The sequence below is a fragment of the Chlamydotis macqueenii genome, chromosome 1 (genome assembly GCF_036417535.1).
Source record: "Chlamydotis macqueenii isolate bChlMac1 chromosome 1, bChlMac1.mat, whole genome shotgun sequence".
Lineage (NCBI taxonomy): Eukaryota > Metazoa > Chordata > Aves > Otidiformes > Otididae > Chlamydotis > Chlamydotis macqueenii.
Window position 1 is genome coordinate 76,323,790 of NC_141556.1, and position 20,688 is coordinate 76,344,477.

A 20,688-nucleotide genomic window follows, 5' to 3' on the forward strand; every position below is an offset into this window, starting at 1 on the left:
CCTATATAATGTCTCAGAAGGACATTACTGAAGATGATAGAGGAAAAGGCTTCAAGACCTAGTAAAATAACTCAGTTTCTCAGACCACAATGTGCTCACATTATCCTTAATGTAAAACAGTGCAGAGGCATTAGGTTTCCAAGCAGAACTCCTTAGGGCCAAATGGATTATTCTCTACTAGGCAAAAATACCAGCTTTCTAGGATAGCTACTCAACACACGTACAGTAACAGAAATATCCTATAACATCAGAAATGTTTAGCTAGTATAGCTTTTGTTCAAGAGACCAGCATAAGCCAGTACAGAACTGCACCGTAGGACCCTTGCTAAAGCAGAAATTAAATAACCACCCCATAACTGTTAGCTTAGTTCAGAGCTGTGCAACACCTCTAAACAGTAGTTTCAATTATTACCAATTCTTTCTGCAGCCATTATCCCCTCACTGTCATAACCCTGCTGACAAAAACGGGTCAAATCATAGTGCAACATTCCTTAATTCTCAAAATACATTCAAAGGTAGTTTAGTACTGGGCAAAAACACTACCAATGTAAAAAATGCTAATGAAGATAGTCTTATAACTTAAAAGCCCCATTCTCAGCTGTGATCACTGTCAGATAAACTTTATACATCACTTCAGCAGTGTCATTTCTGGAACTGATACAGAACTTATTGACATCTGCAGAAAGGAATTAATAAATGTAGAAAGAATACAGCAACAGGCACACATAGCCTCAACTATCCTTCTTTCCAGTAAGTTAAATAACCAATTATTCTGTTAGGAACAATAAAAGATCTGTTCAAGTGTTTCAAAATCAATGCTATACTGTAATAGTACAAATGAACATGTGATAGTGTTTCGTATTTCTGATTAAATAAGATTAATTTGGATTTTAAAGTAAAATGAATCCAGCTTCTAAAGAAGAGTTAGGAGCATTTAAATTGTGTGCTTGTGTTAAGGTGAGGAAGAAGGTTTCTTAATACTCAGTTTAATTAGCATGGCCACTGAGAAAATAAACTCTTAAATCCTGTTTAAACAGATTTTCAGCCCAGTGAATCCGAGGTAAACTTTAGCCAGGACTCCTCTTGTTTCTAGGCAATTTAATTTTCTGATCCTGAAATGGTAATTACTGCAACAAGGACAGAAGACTTGTACTTACCACTTAGTAATCTACACAACATGGGCTCCTGACTTAATAGAATCAAATAACTCCTACAAACATTTACTCTTTTTTTTTTTTTTAATAAATATAACAAACTGGCTCCTTACCATGTAGTAAACTCATTGGCCTAAGTTACCTGGAAGTATTGCTCTTAAGTATCAAGGTCACAGATCTTATTTTATGGCCTTCCTTGTACAAGATAAGCTAGAAGTAAATTCAGGTTTTGTGTGTGTGGTGGGGTTCTTCGGGTTTTTTTTAATCAGGTACAGTACACTTAAATTTATTTTAACTCTAAGGCAAATGAAAAACGTGAAGTTTTCAGTGTACAAAACAAGGTGCTGCTTTGAAACAGGCATAAGATATCAAGGTTAGGCAAACAAGCTGGTGGAAGTTTTTCCTTTGGTTCTCAAGGTTTCACTAATCTTATTAAGGGCTTAGCAAAAAAAAAAAAAGTAACCAGTCTTCCTTATGATTTTCAGAGATCTGGATACATGTTACTTGTCCTCATAGAGCTCTCAAACACACAAATCACTCAAATGTAGAATCCCCAAATGCAATAATAGAAAATGAACACTTAATTTTGTCAGCCAATCTCAGAAAAACAAGTCTTTTCTACCCTTCTCCTGCTTTTCAGGAAAAGCAAAGCTTTTTTACACAGTTTTCAATTGATGCTTGACTGAAGTACAAGTAGGTCAGCCATCTACCCTACAATCTAAACTGGACTGAAGTTCAAGGAAACTAGGACAAGAGGCCCTATTAGCTACCAGTTCTTGCACTTGCAGTTACCATTATGTTTTTTCATTTAATAAGGCTGTGCCATCAGTGATTACAGAGCATTTAAACAACAGTCTTTAAGCTGCATCTCAGCAACAATTAAATGACAGAAAGAAAAGAGGTAAATAATACAAAGGTCAATCCAGTCCTGTGTCAAGATTAGAGTCTGAGAAACTTTGCTGTTGAAAACTCAAGTACGAAAGAGTACTTTTAAAATACACATGCTCCAGGTCCAAAGCAGATCAAAGTGTTGAAGCAAAGTATTAGTAAAAGTACATAATACTCAACTCCCTTTTTCACATATGCTGCTGAGTAACTTCAGCATTTTAAATGGTTCCACAATGATTCTCAAAGCTAGAATCAATTGCTACTAAAGGTAGAATTACACACCTTTTTTTGCTTTGTGAACGAACAATCTAAATTCATATGTCAGTAACTTCTACACTCACAAACTAGTGGTATGATAGTCACAACAGGAGAAAAAGCAGGCACAAATAGTTTCAGAATAAAGTGATCACATTTCATAAGCTATTCAGTTTACTGCAAATCATTCTACACATTGTAATCAAACAAAAAAAAAAATGCATAACATTAGACTCCAGAAAGTCTGGAGTCATTAGGTTCAAATGCAACATCATATTTTAAAATTAAAATAGAATTCAATTGTCATTTTTGCAAGATGCATAGTAACGTGAAGTAATCAGAATAGAAAAGGTTAGTATCATGGAATAAAATCATTCTGGAATTAAAATATCAAACTTGCACACACTTAAAAGGAATGGCTTAAACCAGATTTCTAAAATGTACTTTGTGCATGAATCATATATATATATATATATATCTATAAGCTATATATATATATAGCTTATATGTCCACACACATTAAAACAGTCAACAGAACATAATTCTCAGTACTACATAGCTTTTGTGCCGTTAGTCACTGGGAATTTTCAGCAATCTTATAAAAAGTGGTACCAGGGTCCACTTCCAAATCAAGATTTTGCTAACTTGTGCTTATGAATCCAGCTTGAGTGTCTCAACAGATTACACACCGTATTTGCTTGTGAAGGGCTGCATTTGTCCTCCAAGATTTGAATGCATTGTATTCGAGCTGACAGCTAGGACAGTTATCACCATGCTTATTTACAAGCAAAGGGACAGGGTGGGGGGACAATGACATATAGACAGAACTGCACCATGACACTATAAAGGCAGGGCTCTGTGTCACTGGTCACACCAATATCTCAGCCAATGTTCTAGAATAGCTCGTGGTTACTGAAATGAGTCACCTGTCTACATATGACTACGGTTACAAAGCCACTTCTCCATATGGCTCGTCAGCTAAGACGCTGAGCAACAAAAAGATTCAAAAAAGAAAAAAACTGAATGGTTCAACAGCTGAAATAGCTGCAAGTTGAATGCTTCAATTATGCAGAAATGCCTTAAAGGTGTCACTGAAAGCAAGATTTCTATTTGACAAAATATTCCCCAAGAACAAGAAAACCAAGCCATGTGCTTACTCAATTAACAGAAAACTTCACATTTAACTATCTTTACTATACGGTATTGGGAAGAATAAGAGAGGTATATAAGATTTTTAAATACTACAGAAAAAGCTTAGACAAATCAAGTGTGATAAAAAAATATTACAAAATATATTATTAACAATACTCACAGGTAACATATATGATCTTTTTCATAATCATACTCTAATGTCACAGGTCAAATCAACATTTCAGCTGAGAACACCTGGGAAACTTAAGTAGAGGCATCTTCCACTTCTGATTCTGAAGGCTTAAAGCCTTAATGTAATAATCTGATATAAACAGCAGTAGAAAAAGCAAGCCTGCATCTAGAAAATCTCCTAAAGCTTCTTTGCTTCTTGTTTCTACACACCATTTTTCTAATAATTCCAACCCAAAATGTGAATTTAAAAACAAAGAATGTTTATAGATCCTTTCACAGACTGGTAACATTTCAGCCTTTCAGCTTCCCAGAAGACAAAGGTAAGATCTACTCACATTTTTAATGCTAGATTTTATGGGAAGCCAATACAATGATTTATTAGATTAGCAAAAGATGAGGATTACAGCGAGAGTCATAGGGATCCTGAAAACAAGTCCTTGGACTTGATGAGGCTGGACTACTCAATATGTCAAGTAGGTCTTCAGAGTGTTCAATAGCCACACTTTGCTACAGTGATCAGATCCCATAAGAAATACTTCAGTTTAGTATTTGTCAATTTATAGTGATCACTGAATCACAGAACAGCCCAGGTTGGAAGGCACCTCGAAAGATCATCTAGTCCAACCTTTTACCCGAAAGGGAGCCTAGATGAGGTTATCTAGCAGCCTGTCCAGTCACATGTTGAAAACCTCCAGTGATGGGGACCCTATGATCTACCTGTATCTATCAATTCACAAGAAGTCTTCAATCATTCAACTTACAAAAGACAAGAACTAGATCACAATCACAAGAGCACCATTCTCACAGACAGTTACATTTCATTTGCTTGTTTACCTCCTACATACACACACACAACTGTAGTCCATTTTTCTTTTTTTTCTTATGCTAAAGTAGAAGGCTACACAGTTGAATCTTGCAGACAAAGCCATTATCTAATCCTTAACTACAAATACTAACACCTGAAGAAAAATGTCATGGTTACATAAGGTTTTTCTGGTAGAATAGCAATTTTAAGCTATACCCAATTCATGTAGAATCATAGAATCATAGAATGGTTAGGGTTGGAAGGGACCTTCAAAGGTCATCTAGTCCAACCCCCCTGCAAGGAGCAGGGACATCCCTGACTAGGTCAGGTTGCTCAGAGCCTCATCCAGCCTGGCCTTGAACATTTCCAGAGATGGGGCCTTCACCACCTTTCTGGGCAACCTGTTCCAGTGTTCTATAACTCGCATTGTAAAAAATTTTTTCCTAATTTCCAATCTAAATCTACCCCCCTCTATTTTAAAACCATTACCTCTCGTCCTATCACAACAGGCCCTACTAAACAGCCTTTCCCCATCTTTCTTGTAGGCCCCCTTGAGGTACTGGAAGACCGCTATCAGGTCTCCCCGGAGCCTCCTCTTCTCCAGGCTGAACAGCCTCAACTCTCTCAGCCTGTCCTCATAAGAGAGGTGCTCCAGCCCTTTTATCATCTTCGTGGCCCTCCTCTGGACCTTCTCCAACTGGTCCATGTCCTTCTTGTGTTGGGGGCTCCAGAACTGGACACAGTACTCCAGGTGGGGTCTCACCAGGGCAGAGTAGAGGGGGAGAATCACCTCCCTCGACCTGCTGGCCACGCTTCTCTTGATGCAGCCCAGGATGCGGTTGGCCTTCTGGGCCGCAAGGGCGCATTGCCTGCTCATGTTGAGCTTCTCATCCACCAGCACTCCCAAGTCCTTCTCCTCAGGGCTGCTCTCAATCCATTCCCCGCCCAGCCTGTATTTGTGCCTGGGATTGCCATGACCCAGGTGCAGGACCTTGCACTTGGCCTGGTTGAACTTCATGAGGTTGGCACGGGCCCACCTCTCCAGCCTGTCAAGGTCCCTCTGGATGGCATCCCTCCCTTCCAGCGTGTCGACGGCACCACACAACTTGGTGTCGTCGGCGAACTTGCTGAGGGTGCACTCTATCCCACTGTCCATGTCGCCGACAAAGATGTTGAACAGGGCCGGGCCCAGCACAGACCCCTGAGGGACGCCACTCGGGACCGGTCTCCACATGGACATTGAGCCGTTGACCACCACTCTCTGAGTGCGGCCATCCAGCCAACTCCTTATCCACCGGGTGGTCCGTCCATCAAACCCATGTCTCTCTAGTTTAGAGAGAAGGATGTCATGCGGGACAGTGTCAAAAGCTTTGCACAAGTCCAGGTAGATGATGTCAGTTGCTCGTCCCTTGTCCACCGATGCCGTCACCCCGTCATAGAAGGCCACCAAATTGGTCAGGCATGATCTGCCCTTGGTGAAGCCATGTTGGCTGTCACCAACCACCTCCTTGCTCTCCATGTGCCTTAGCATGGTTTCCAGGAGAATCTGCACCATGACCTTGCCAGGCACAGAGGTGAGGCTGACCGGCCTGTAGTTACCTGGGTCTTCCTTATTCCCCTTTTTAAAAATTGGGGTTATGTTCCCTCTCTTCCAGTCATCGGGGACCTCACCAGACCGCCACGACTTCTCAAATACGATAGCCGGTGGCTTGGCAACTTCATCCGCCAGTTCCCTCAGGACCCACGGATGGATCTCATCAGGACCCATGGACTTGTGCACCTTCAGGTTCCTTAGATGATCCCGAACCTGCTCTTCCAGTACAATGGGCAGTTCTTCATTCTCGCAGTCCCTGCTTGTACCTTCTACAGCTTGGGCGGTGGGACAGGAACTCTTGTCGGTGAAGACTGAGGCAAAAAAGTCATTGAGAACCTCAGCCTTCTCCATGTCCTGGGTAACCAGGACACCAGTTCCCTTCTAGAGTGGGCCTACATTTACCCTGGACTTTCTTTTGTCCCCTACGTACCTATAAAAGCTCTTCCTGTTACATTTTATATCCCTGGCCAGATTCAGTTCTGTCAGGGCTTTGGCCTTCCTTACCTTATCCCTGGCCACACGCGCAGCCTCTTTGTAGTCCTCCCAGGCTACCTGTCCCCACTTCCACCCTCTATAGGCTTCCTTTTTCACTTTCAGTTGGTCCAGGAGCTCCTTGCTCATCCACGCCGGCCTCCTGGCCTTTTTGCCCGACTTGTTCTTCGTTGGGATGCACCTCTGCTGAGCTTGGAGGAGGTGCTCCTTGAATATGGACCAACTTTCCTGGGCCCCTCTTCCCTCCAGGGCCGCCTCCCAAGGCACTTGGCCCATCAGGTCCCTGAAGAGGCCGAAGTCCGCCTTCCTGAAGTCTAGGTCAGAGAGCTTGCCATGTAGTTTCCTTGCTGCCCCGTGGATCTTGAACTCCACCATGTCATGGTCACTGCAGCCAAGGCTGTCCTTTAGTTTCACATCCCCGACCAGCCCCTCCCCTGGTTGGTGAGCACAAGGTCCAGCATGGCACCCCTCCTTGTCGGCTCCTCTATCGCCTGCAGGAGGAAGTTGTCATCCACGCATTCCAGGAACCTCCTGGACTGCCTGTGCCCTGCCGTGTTGTCTCTCCAACAGATGTCAGGGTGGTTGAAGTCCCCCATGAGGACCAGGGCCTGTGACCGTGAGGCTGCTCCTATCTGCCTATAGAGCACTTCGTCTGCTCTATCCTCCTGGCCAGGCGGCCTGTAACAGACCCCTACCGTGACGTCCCCTGTCCGTCCCCATCCTCTAATCTTGACCCATAAGCTCTCTGTCAGCTCCTCCTCCATCCCCAGGCGGAGCTCCACACACTCCAGCCGGTTGCTGATGTTCAAGATATGCAAGTAAGAATCCAGCATTTTTCCCTATAAGATAAGGGTACTAAAATGTTATTCAATTTAGAAATATATCTACATTCATCTTTTATAGTCCTCTAGTTAGGGTATTTCAACAGTAATATTCCAAGAATACACCAAATCCCTACTTGTACTTGTCTTTCACTCAAGATGAGTTTTTTTTTTCTTAACATAGAAAAAAACATTCATAAAGTTAACCAACTAGGAAGCAAGATTTTAAAATGTCTTTTTAAGCTTAGGTACTTAGATTTCCAGCATGGCTTTTAGTATTCATAGCTACATAAAGTAGTTAAGCACTTGAAATTGGGCAATGGTGAAACACACAGAAGACATGACTTGCATTCCTTCCTCTTTTAGGGCAGAAGTTACTATAGCCAGATTGAGATTTTTCACAGTACTCCAAATTTAAACATGCATGCTGAGTCTGATGTAAACGCCTAGGTGCAATATGCTATTCCTTGCACATTCCAGGAATTCTCAAGGGCCAACATAGCTGCATAAGTAGAGAAAGTAGCTCAAATTTAATTCAAAGATTCATGTGATACGTTATTCCTTGACAAATTCAAGACACATTTTTAGAGACTCATGTTTATAAAATCTTCAGCTAAAAAGAGACAATTTATACAACAGCTTTTCATGGTATTTTTTCCTACTTTATAAATTGCATTTCAATGAGTATTCTAGCCAAATTAGATACTTTACACATCCCTGAACGGTAACAGTCTCATAGCAACTTTATAAACTTCACAGTTGAACTACTAACAATTCAGACAAATAATCTTGAAAGATATGATACTAGTACAGCATTCTTCATTAAAAAATGTAGTACTGTATCCATATGTATGAAATGTGAAATAAACACTGCAAATGCAAAAAAAACCCTAATAATATGTGCACAATGCAAATACTTTTTGATGTTCTTGAAAACATCAATCTGTTCAACACTTTCCATATTTCCTTGCTATGCAGTAAGATCCCTTGGAAGCAGTATAAAAAAAAAGTGCTAAAATTATTACTGTAAAACTAGTAATTTTTTTCAGCAATAAATTGGTAGGCATTACATGCTAAGTTTAGCACTAGTTGTTCTTAATTACACAAAGTGTTTCTGCAATACTTAACAACATGCAGAAGCAAAGATGCTTCCTATCTAGCCTGTTCTGCAAGAAAGGGGAGGAGGGCAAAATAGGCAGAAATATAAAATATCTCCAATCACAGTTTCAGTTTCTCTACAGGTATAGTAAAAAAAAAAAAAAACCAAAAAAACCCCCCCCCAAAAAAAACAAAAAAAAACCCCCGAGCTAATTGGATCCTTACAGAAAGTTAGACTACTTCATATTTTATTAGATTCATCAAAGTCTAAAGCAAAGAAGCTATAGGCTGCCTTGCATAACCCTAAAATAAATCCAGAACTAATGTATATTTGTTTTATCTATTTGCATGTATAAATTACTAACTGCTTCTGACTTGACAATGATTGACATCGCACAGTACAGATTTTATTTATGATACCCACACAATCCAAAGAATTTACATTCTACCAGAAACTATGTAATAGCCTGATCTAAACCAAGTGCTAAAAACAAAGCAGTACAGATACAGACTAGACCCACATACCATTCTCTGATGCAGGGATACTACAAGCCAAAGCAAAAGCAGCTGCTTATATTCTACTTTAGACAAAGAACTTCTTAGCCAAATTCAAACCAATTTTAAGGTTCACCTACAGATCTTTTAAAACTATATAGATTGTCCTTTAATCTCCTCACATTTGTGTTTTGGAATATAAATAACAGATTTGGTCCCACCTCAACGAACAGACAAGATATTCATGATATCCAGTAAATGAACTGGATACTTTTCATTGCACTTTCCCAGTGCAATGAAAAATTAAACAGAGAAAAGCACCAAGTGTTCTGCAGTACTGCTCTGTCTGCTTTCTTGGAAAGATGTTCTCTGCTAGCCAATCTGTGCACCTGCTTCAAAAAAAACCAACAACATCAAGTGGAACAGTGCTTTGCTGAGAATACCTAAGAAACCAGACTGGGGAGTATCATAGAACAAAAGTAACAAAAGGATCAAAAGATTGATTCAATTTGGAAATCAAATATTGAGTTGGAATTCAAAGCTAATTCTTCAAAACCTGGTTTAACAACAATACGTTAAACAGATTAATTTAAATCTTCTGCTATGATTTTCAAAAGTTATTTAGCATTCACTTTTCTTTTTTAAATAAATGCAGCATTTCATTACATAAAATATATATCAGTGTTACACATGAGAAACGTTTAAGTTACTTACAACTGAGTACTTCAGAAGTTAAAAGGCAAAGACTTTTAGCTCCTTTCTACAAAGAAGCTGTTCAACTTTGAAAAGTATTTCAATTCTGTCTTCTAGTCCTTCCAAAATACTTTAAGCAAGAATTAAAAAAAAAAACAAAACACTTTACCTTTAAATTTATTAATTCAATATAATTTGAAATATTACCTGTTCAGCCATGCATTTAAAATTGGTAAAAATAAAGAAATATAAGTTTAAGTGAATCTTCAATTCCCTTAACTATAAATAGCTTAAGGGTACAGTCTCTAGGCAGTAAGTGTTAAATCTTACTCAGTTGTATTTCAGCAGCTCGTGTAGCACAGCTTCAGCTGCTAGGATGAGAAACACTGTTGCATTTATATACACTATATTTTTCTTATTTTATTACATCCTCACCATCTTTGGCATACATCAAAGCACTAAAACAAGAAGTTGTTTACATCCAACATTCATTTACAGTTTAACTTTATAGAAATTATTCACTGTACTGTTTATCTCTATATCTAGCCTGATCACTTTATTATGGTTTAAATCCGTCCTGCTGGTCTTGTCTCACATCCATATTCACTCCTCCTGACCCATCCCTATGCTGTCAATTCTATTCAGGAAGCCAGGTGCTAAGCTTTATCCAGCTGAAAATTACTCTGCCAAAAATAAGAAGTTTCTTGCTGCACCAGGGAACCAACTCCAGTCACAGCACAGCCATGTAAATACTGCCAACAAAGAACACGTAGCAAGAACAAATAGCTGGACACCAGGGAAAGAACCTGATTTCCTGTTTTAGTAGCAACACAGACTGCCATGAGTTTTGAAGTTAGTTGCCTTATTCACTGTGAGTAGAAGTGGCAATAAGCTTCTGAGCTAGCTTAACAAATTACAAGATGTTATGCTAAAAAAAAAACCAGAATAAACAAGTACACATTCAACACAAAACGTACTCTTTCAGGGTCTTAGACTTCTGAAGACAGCCAAAAAGATATCGTCATTGTTTATATGTAAATGGTAAGCACACAAGTAAGAAATTAGATTTTTGCATTTGGGAACATAAATCAAGCCCATTTAATATCACCGAAATCTCACTGCACAAGTCACACAACTGAACAGTTTGTAAATGGTTATAATGTAGGTAGAGAATTAAGTGGTCAAGAAAGGAGTGGTGATACTTCTGCAACAATATTTACTACTCATTCAAATTACTAGCAACTTTAAAGAACACTAACACTCCACAGACATTCTGTAACGTCTTCCAATAGCTCATGCACCACATGGACACTACTGGTATCTACCAGAGACCGCTAAAGCACACTAAACAGCAGAGAGCAGTCAGCCCCTCCTGCAGTGAGCTGCTGTGTGAAAGAGAATGCCTCACTTCTGTGGGGCCTTTTGGTCCCCCTGACGTATGTTCCATGTCTCACCTCTTCAATTCTAAAACTGGCATGGAATTTAATATACCTTATAGGTGACGATGCCCTAACTCAAAGGGCATGTTGCATTCAACACGAAGGAACTCTATGTATACCATACCTCTAAAGAGAATGGATGACAGAACTAAAAAAAGTGACTCCCTGCGTATCAGCCTCTGACTTGACTGAGATATTTCCAGCTTCAACTGAGAAGACTCAGATCTGGCAATCTGATAAAATAATATTACTTTATCACCCAAGAATCACAGGGAATCACACAAGATTTTCTAATAGCTGTCCCCAAAGCCACATTAGAAGAAAAAACAAAACAAAACAAACACACACGGTAGCTACAGAAATAGTTACACATGTTTAGCAGAAAAGCGGAAAAGAGGGGAAGTTCATGGTAACAAATGTAACAAAAACTATGAATGATAAAAGAGAGCAGAAAGAAATAGTAAATACAGATAATCCAGTGCTGATAAACTTACTTAGAGTGTTTGCCAAAATGTGCACAAGCTAATTTGGAATTCACATTGGGCCGTACCAAAACAAAATTAATTTTCCTGTCTCATAAAGATGGCTTAATATTTTAAACATCAAGTCTGAAAAATTCTGAAATGGAGAGGAATATTCAGTCAAATATGCTCAATGAATTGATTTTAGGATCAACTAGGACAAAAACAAAGTGCTGTGAGGTAGGCAGCTAGAAGGATATATTATCTGACTATATATCAGAGAGTACCCTGTTTCAGACAGCAGGACGAATTAGCCAACTGGGCAACTAACAGGGTTGTGGTGGACTCTACATCCACTCTTTCTAAATGGGCAGTCTTCTTAGTGGCTATATCAAATTCCAACAGGGATTCATTCACAGAAGTCCTACGACTTGCCTTTTTTAGATAAGAACACATGATTACAAATGATTCCTTCCTGGATTAAAATCTATTAATCATTATTTTGCATTTATAATATGTACTATTAGCAACTGAATAATCAAACTACTTTAACATTTTAAGAGTAGCAGCAATTAAAATCTGTTTATATGAAAGATCATCTCTTCGTATGTCTATAGAACGTCAATGCATGATGCACAGCTTAAAAAGTGCATATTCATTAAAGTCATCTCCAAACATGCTCCTGAGGATATCCTCATGGAAAAGAAAGAAAATAAAGAAGAAACAGAACAACAGGAAGTTAATTCTAAATTTGCAAATAAGTTTACTTATCCTGCAGACAACGTGAGTGAGGCACATCTCATTATAACATCTTAAAAATCTGCATCAAATCATTGCATGTATTAAACTAAAAAGCCTAACTTCTGGTATAATACAACTGCCATGAAATCAATTGTTAGGTCATGTATTGGGCTTGTGTGACAAGGTTTTGGTAGTGGAGGGGGCTACATTGGTGGCTTCTGTGAAAATCTGCCAGAAGATTCCGGCATGTCCGATAGAGCCAATGCCAGCTGGCTCCAAGATGGACCTGCCACTGGCTAAGTCCGAGCCCATCAGTGATGGTGGTAGTACCTCTGTGACAACATATTTAAGAATGGGAAAAGAAAAAAAAAAAAACAAAACCAAAACAAACAGTGCAACAGCAGTTGGGAGAGAGGAGTAACAATATGTGACAGAAACTGCTACACAGACACCAAGGTCACTGAAGAAGGAGGGGGAGGAAGTGCTCCGGGTGCTGGAGGAGATATTCCCCTGCAGCCCATGGTGTAGACCATGGTGAAGAAGGTTGTCTCCCTGCAGCCCATGGAGGCACACGGAGGAGCGGAGATCCACCTGCAGCCCACGAATGGCCCCACACCAGCGCAAGGGGATGCTCGAAGGAGACTGCGACCCCATGGGAAGCCCACGCTGGAGCAGGTTCCTGACAGGAACTGCGGATCTGTGGAGAGAGAGGAGCCCACGCTGGAGCAGGTTTGCCTGGCAGGACTTGTGACCCGGCGGGGGACCCACACTGGAGCAGTCTCTTCCTGAAGGACTGCACCGTGTGGAAGGGACCCACGCTGGAGTAATAGTGAAGAACTGCAGCCCATGGGAAGGAGCCACGCTGCAGCAGTTGGAGGACGGTCTCCTGTGGGAGAGACCCCACGCTGGAGCAGGGGAAGAGCGTGAGCAGTCCTCCCCCTGCGGGCAAATTGACTGCAACCATTCCCCATCCCCTCTCTGTACTGCTGCAGGGGAGGAGGTAGAGAATTCAGGAGTAAAGTTAAGCCCGGGAAGAAGGAAGCGGTGGGAGAAAGGTGTTTTTTTAAATTTGGGTTTATTTCACGTTACCGTACTCCAATTTGATTGGTAATAAATGAAGTTAATTTACCTGAGTCAAGTCTGGTTTGCCCACGATGGTAATTGGCAAGTGATCTCTCCCTGTCCTTATCTTGATCCACGAGCCTTTCATTATATTTTCTCTCCTCTGTCCAGTTAAGGAGGGGGGAGTGATAGAGCAGCTTTGGTGGGCACCTGGCATGCAGCCAGGGTCAACCCACCACAGGCCATCAATGATACGATCACAGAATACAACTTGTTTCCCTTACCTTTCCATTTAGGTCTCTGTTCACTTATGACAGCATGAAAAATTTGCTTTGGGAAGTGGCACTATGCATCACAGCTTATTGGTTGATCATACTTTAGGTGCTAGTTGTTCCTACTTTCAATTGAACCAGCTTTCAAAAAATACAAAAATCTCAACTCAAAGCAAGAACAGCTTGCAGCCTTAAAAGTTCCCTGGGCCAAAAAAAAAAAAAAAAAAAAAGCTAGTAGAAAGCAGAACGGTAGTAAAATACACTAAACTTGGTGTAAACCAATGCAAACACTAGTGGCCTACCATAACAGTGGACCAACACAAATAATGAATGAGACTGCAATACTTCCAGCTGTGGGCTTAAGAGTTTCTAAGAAAATTAGTTGCCCAAAAGAGGAATAGCTAACCACTCAATTTATTTCTCACTGTATTTGAACGACACAAGACTGGCAGCATTCTTTATATTAAGTTCTCTCCTAACACACAAAGATTAAAGAAAAGTTGCTTAAAGGAAATGGTTATCTAGTTTCAGTTCTCACACGCAAAACAGAGCGCTCACATTTCTGAATGAAACTATCACCTCAATCCAGCAAGGACCTAGGAATAATTCCATTCAGTTAAGTTCACCTTAGAGCTTAACCAAGCTGCTCAATGACTCCTACAAGTTAAGTACGTTGATCACTTATTAGATGACTTAGATTGGTTAGATTACTTCAGGTAAATGACAAAAAAAAAAAGTTTGAAGCTTTTATCTGTAACTATTAAGAGACAGAGAGAATCTGAAAACTTTGGAAAAAAATGCTTTTAAAAATGTTGTTCAAGGACTGTGGAAGTAAGCATGGCTACAAGTGGATGTTGTAGACATATGGTTCCACTAAATACAAAAGAGTTGCTTTAACATACCTAGACCTGTTTGTTACAGATTTATCATTTCTCCTGACAAGAAAGCAGCATTGTTCCACTCAGCAGTGATCCAGGTGTCTGTCAGTTTGCCAAGAAAGCCTCTATTAAAGGAAGGGACAGGATCAGAGGCATAAGTCAAACTAAAAAGATGTCCCGTTTGTCCTATGACTCATGGCAGATGATTTATTTAAATCTGTACTTCACATTACCCCTTTTAAGAAGGACATATTAAGCATATTCACCCTGCATCCTTTATTTGACCCATTAAGTCAGAAATTAAAACAAAAAAAAAAAACCAAAAAGAAAACAAAACCCACATAAGCTTAAAACACTAGTGAAGTATGGCTGTGCACATGCTCTTGAGAATGGATAAAATTATTATTTTAATATTCACCTATCATTATTATGCTAAGTAAGAAGTTCTGTGCAAGTCAGTTTTGGAACCCACAACCCTTGGCTACGCTCAGAAAGCAGAGTTTGAGATGGCAGGATGAGAACTCTGCTCACTCCGTACACACCTTTTGTTGTTACAATCACCACCTGGCAGGGCATCAGAGTGATATGTGGGGGAGATTAACCTATTATCATACATAAAAATCAGATTTATGAGTCCTATTTGTACTACTTATGTACAAAGTCACAATAATCATAACAAGACAGAATATTACACTTCTGCAAAACAACACTTCATAATGAAGACTACAGGAACACCACAGTCATCCTGTTTTAATATATTAGTAAACAACTCACTGCTTTATAGTCAAAAGCTAAGAATCTGCAGGTACATCACGATTCTGTGATACATAAATCACAACAGGCATGAGACGATACTTTAAACATACTTGTGAACTCCTCTGACTTCACACTGTCACTTAAAATCTGTGTGGCACTCATTCTCAGGTGACTACTACATCACATCTGTAAGCTTATGTCAAAAGCTTACACAAAACTCAGTCTTCCTGGTTTCAGTAAAACTGCTTGAAACAAATATTTAATATGATTTGACAGACTGTTCTTACCCTCACCATTTTTGCTGTTATATTGTAGACTGGTTTGCTATTCACTGGTATGGAGTATATGGAGTATATGGAGTATATGGAAGGCAAAGAAGCTTTTTAAAAATTTTTGATTTGTAGATGCCTTGGAATTAACTCTTAACTTTAAGCAGAGACCTACACCAGCAAAAAGGGTTAATAACATGCATGGGCCAAAACCAAACACTGCAAGATGCAAGTTTCCAACAGTCAAAATATTTACAACATGTTGTGTAAGCCAGAACAGTCTTTAAATATTTGCATATTCTAAAAAGTTGAACCAAATCATATCACTTAAAGCCTTGGAGCCATTTTCTTTTTGCTTCAGAGCTCATTACTGTGCAGTGTTACAACATCTGCGCTAGCTCTATCCCTATTGACTAATTAGGGCTGGGTACCTTCTCAAATATTGACACATCCTGTCCACCAAGACTCACAGGACTCTACCAACGTACACCAGTTCACAGTAGCTCAAGCAGAATCACTCACACTCCAAGGAGCACACATCAAGGTATATTCTAGACCAACACCATTAGAGAAATTTAGACAGTTCCTTGCCTCAAGCAAGGTACCTTGCAGGATAGCACATTAAGGAACAACATTCAAGTCTCATGACAAATTCAACTATGACTGTAGACTGGCAGTCAACCCTGGGATACAACAGCCTCTTTACTACTAACTTCAAGTTATTGTTCCCAGTCCCAGTGAGCCCACTAGCCAGGTAACATTCATATTAAGTATACCATTCTATTCAGCCACAGACTCAGAATACTTAGCTCGGTTTATCTCAGTACAGTTAACATCACTGTTATTTCCTGCTTTCTTCCTTTCCACGTCCTGAGAACAATTCATCGTTACCATTAAGTCAAGCCAAAAATCAGTAACTAGGTTTAGCTGAAAGGAACAATGCCATTTCTTGAAGTTTTATGGATTAAGACAGAATTTGAGTTAAACAACTTTTTTGTAATGTAGGACTTGTCTTGCAGCCTGGTCTTCAATTCAAGCTTTGGAGACTTCATTCCTGGTCTCAGGCAACGATTAAGACATTAAATCTTATAATTTCTTTTAAAAAGCAAAGATCTCAAGAACCAATGAAACATTACTCCAATGTATTAGTTTACATGCATGTTTAAACAAATCTATTAAAAAAAAAAAAAACCTTCAATCTGCATCTACCATTCTCCCGACTTATTGTAAGAGCAGGTTCAACTTTTTCCAGGACCTGCTACTCCCACATTGAGAAAACCATGCACTATCTCAGAAGCAAAAAGCTACCTTTTAGTTAATCTGTATTACTCCCACAGATTCATACAAGCATCGGCAATTCTTGACTAGCAGCACTGCTAAACGTTTTATCCTTTGCTGTTGCTCTGACAAGCACAGAAGTTCTGCATTCACAGGCTACCAATTCAAGTCAAGGTAACCTTCCGGCTCATTTTAACCACAATCAGAGGAGTACAGAATTGACATAAGGACATTTTTAAGCGAGCAGCTTACTCGGCTCTGGAGAAGGAAAAGGTCCTCAAATGTTGTATAAACAGGCCATGAGAACAAAACTTCTCACACCTAACACTAAATCACCCAAATATGTCACCAGGTAAAAATAACAGGTTCACAATACTGATTTGCAGACCAACATTCAAGCGCCTCGATACAACAAAAGAAAGCAGACATCCACCCCTTAGAAAGATATATCTTCTAGGTATTTTCTGAAAGTATTACTTACAAACATTCATAGATCAAAATAATGCCCAAAATACCACTGCACAGTCAGAAAGCCACATTACTATAAAGGCATTTCAAATACTAAAGGAATAAAGAAGAAAAATTTGAAAGATACAATTAAATACGCACTACAAAGCAAAATGAATTTTTATTACAGACTTATGGAATATAGAAGTTCTCTCATAAACCTATGACAGTTAAAAAAAAAAAGTTAAAGAACACAAGACCATCCACAAAGACGCATATAGCTAACATTAAGCCCAGCAATTATAAATGCTATCTAATTTGTCACCTCGATATTAAATACTGCATACACTTGCAGCACACCCTCTTCAAAATTATAGGAAAAAAACATTCAGTTAAAAAAAAAAAAAATTCCAAACCAGTTTTGCCTAACAACCATTAATAAGCTATTTCATCACTGACTACAATTGTGCTATGTATCTTCCTTTTAACATTGATATTGTTGCTTGATGTGTGGTATGCAGTTTAACCCCCAGGGCAGTTTTTAATGTTTATTCTAGCATGGCGCTGCACAACACAGACTCTGAGCCAAAGAAACTGACTCTAGAACTGTAAACCATGCACCAAGGGGAGTTTGGAGCACTTGAACACTGAACAGTCACGTCAGACTTAACACTACAGAGGACAAGGTAGCTCCTGCACTTCTCTCTTGCTTTACCATACCTAAATTGTCGTACAGTATGATCAGAGGCTTCTAAAATGAGGCTATTTGTGCTAATTAGACATGCCCCGTGTGCTAATACGGGGTGCTAATACATGCTACTCTTGAAGCTGATTCAGTCATAATTGATAGAATATAACTCTACTATCTTTGAAGGCAAACTGCAAGTCTGACAAAACAGAATTTCAGGCTGGTACAGGTATTAAACAGCAAGCACATTAGCCCTTGGTGCAAATAAACCCAATAGTGAAAAACACAATTAAGGAGTTTTGCCCATCTGAAATAGAGCTGGCAAATTGTCTTAGTTACTTCTCTCCTTTACGCAGAAATACAAGCCTTCCCTCTTCCTCCCTCCACAAGAAAGCCGTGAAGCAATGTTTTTATATTAGTCTCATCACAGACATACGAGAATGATCTTTATGGTGCACTAAAACCAGAAAGAAAACTGCTTACATAATGCAGTCTTCACTATGACTATTATAATAGTGCATTGTTAATGTTTTTACCTTTTCAAAGTAGCAAAAAGGTTCTGGCTTTAGAGAAGGCCTGAACAAACTCTGGAATTAAATCCAAATTAGCAGAAGGGAAAAAAAAAAAACCCTGTAGCAAGAGAAAACAGCCTTATGGTAACCTTTCAAGCAGTCTGTTGAGAGGTCACAGAGTGCAACAGAGGAAAACAAAAGTGTCTAGCACATCGTAAGGCTGATTTTTCACCCCAGTCTGGGTGATGTACAAATGATCAAACTTACTGAAATGGGTACAGGAAATGTGTATTTGTTTTAAATTATCCTAACTAATCAACGGTTTTAATCAAGAAAACTGAATATTTAAAACTGCAAGATTACATTTAGTTTTCAAACATTCCATTTACAAAGGACAGCATATGTCATTTGCACCTTTCTGACTTCTCTTACTGCTAGGGCAAAAGGATGAAGTCTCAGAAGACCGAGTCTATCAGCTTCTGAGTCACTGCAACCAGAGACAGCCAAGCGGCTGGGAAAGATGGATACAGCAAGCCAGGCAGACACTGTAGACACCCAATCTTTCTCTAACCAGGTAGCCTCGATGCACATAAAGAGACTTCTGTCTCTCACACTGACGTCTCGCTTCATGAGATGAGGAGATTCTTCCCGCAAGCCAAAAAAGGGCAAGTCAAGAGAGAAGGCAGCAATGGCAATACCAAAAAGCCTGACTTAGCTAGGTCATTGCTGCTACTCAGGAGATCTGCCAGTCGTTTAAAACCTCACTCGCCCCCTTAGGAACACCTCATCCCACCAAATCAGTATCGTTACCTGTCACCATCCAGGACGTTGGAATTTCAAAGGCGGGAGAAAAAACTCAAGTCACTCAATGTTAGGTCTCCCTCCTCGCTCCCTTTTCCTCCCCTCCCTAAACCAAAGCCGTCATCATCATCGAGTGGGTCACCAAACTTCCCCGAGCAGCGAGCTCTTCCCTCCTACAGGAACCGAGCCTCCCCACCGCCAGTGTCGTCATTCCTCGCAAGCCCCAGCCCTGCCCTTCCCCACCGGGCGCCCTGCAAGGAGAGTGCGAGCTTCACCTTCCCCGCGCCCGCCGGAGAGGCGGCCCCAGCACCACCGCCCTCTCCCCCGCCCCACCACAGGTGCGCTGAGACCCCCCAACCCCCGGCACCCAACGGGGCCTTCACAACAACCGGCCCCGCCCGGCCTGACCCCGCCACGGGGCACGGGCAGCGGCTGGCCGCCGCCGCCTGCCCAGGCGCGACGGTTGAACCAACCGCCCTGCCCGCGCCCGCTGGTGGGACCCCGCCGCCCGCCATTCCGCTCTGACGGGGATCCAAACCCCGGCCTCCGCCTCAAGCCTCCCCCTGAAGCTGGGGCCCAAGAGCGACGGCACCGCCCTCACCTGAAGCACCGGGAACTGCCCGTGTCCTGCGCCCGCCGCCGGCGGCGAAGGAGGGAAGGGGCTGATGAGACAGCGAGACAGCGCTGAGGAACGCGAGAGAAACCCCGGCGCTCCGCTCCGCTCCGCTCCCCGTCGCACCAACTGCCGCCCCCCCTCCGCTCCCGCCCCTCCGATTGGCGGACGCCCAACCGCCTTCCGATTGGGCAAGGGAGAGGAGCAGGCTCCCGCCCCGCCGGCTTCCCATTGGCTCTCCACCACTGCCAATTAACGCTGCTTCCTAGTCGAGGGCTGGAAGGGGCGGTGGAGGGGCAAAGGTAGCTAGTGGGCGGTGGGGCGCGCGCCCCAGCGGCCATCGGAGGCCGTTAGTGCCGAGACCGTCTTGGGGCGGGCCGGGCCGGGCCGGGCCCCCGTCTGCAGGGGCACGTCGTGAGGGGCCTCCGGGCGCTTGCGCGCCCCGACCGGCTCGCCGAGAGGGCAGCCGTTGTGTACGGGTAGGTAGGTGGTGGGAAAGCTCCGTCAGGAGCACTGCGGGACACGGCAGGACGCGAATAACAACATCGCGTCTGTGTCCCGTTTCCACTGCCGGGGACCGCCAGCGAGCGGAAGACTGTGTTTCCCGAAGCGGAATTTCACCCAGCCGATAAATCCCGAAAAGTGACAAGGGCTTTTTAACGCCCCGAAGTGGCGAAAGCTTTCATTTCATTTCCCTTCCGATCCCGCGGCGGTCCCGCCGCGTAGCGCGGTGCCCTCTGACAGCGCGCTGCGGCAGCGACGGGGCTGCCCGGGTGACACCTCTGCTCCGGCTCCTGTCCCTCGGCTGCAGCCGCGCCTTGCTGGGGGGGTACGGGGGTGGGGGGGGTGGGGA

At 41.7% G+C, this 20,688-nt stretch overlaps 1 protein-coding gene across 6 annotated transcripts in view; it reads right to left on the reverse strand.

Annotated features, from left to right (window-relative positions):
- The window catches only part of PACSIN2 (protein kinase C and casein kinase substrate in neurons 2), a 63,014-nt gene extending 43,070 nt beyond the window's left edge, over positions 1–19,944 (reverse strand). For 3 of the 6 annotated variants that reach the window (XM_086757427.1, XM_086757421.1, XM_086757398.1), the window contains exon 1: positions 19,824–19,937. The gene's annotated coding sequence lies outside the window, so the exon portion shown is untranslated. Of the gene's footprint in view, positions 1–19,823 lie in introns of all 6 variants that reach the window. The other 3 variants (XM_086757405.1, XM_086757413.1, XM_086757437.1) reach the window with 3 other exon arrangements.
- Between the last annotated feature and the right edge of the window lie 744 nt (positions 19,945–20,688).